Raw genomic sequence first — 388 nt, 5'->3', positions numbered from 1 at the left:
TGTGTGTGTGTGTGTGTGTGTGTGTGTGTGTGTGTGTGTGTGTGTGTGTGTGTGTGTGCGCGTGTGCGCGTGTGTGTGTGTGTGTGGGGATGGTATACGTGACAACTCAACCGTCCACATGGGTGGTTCCTACGTGACCTCTTAACTTTTGAAAAAACATTTACCCACTTTCACTTCTCCCGTCTTCATCCGCTCCTCCTCGAACATCTGTTTACTCTTCTTCTTTTTAATGTTTTTACTCTGCGTCTCAACAGTCAGCATGTCTCACTCACCCAAAAAGCCTCTTTTATTTTTACCTAATACTCTTATCTGATTTATATTGCCAATATCAAAAAATTTACAATTGATTACTAAAAACCATTCCACTGAAATAGACACTGCTATCATT

This window comes from Poecilia reticulata, linkage group LG16 (genome assembly GCF_000633615.1).
Source record: "Poecilia reticulata strain Guanapo linkage group LG16, Guppy_female_1.0+MT, whole genome shotgun sequence".
NCBI classification, from domain to species: domain Eukaryota; kingdom Metazoa; phylum Chordata; class Actinopteri; order Cyprinodontiformes; family Poeciliidae; genus Poecilia; species Poecilia reticulata.
This window is presented reverse-complemented; position numbering follows the sequence as displayed.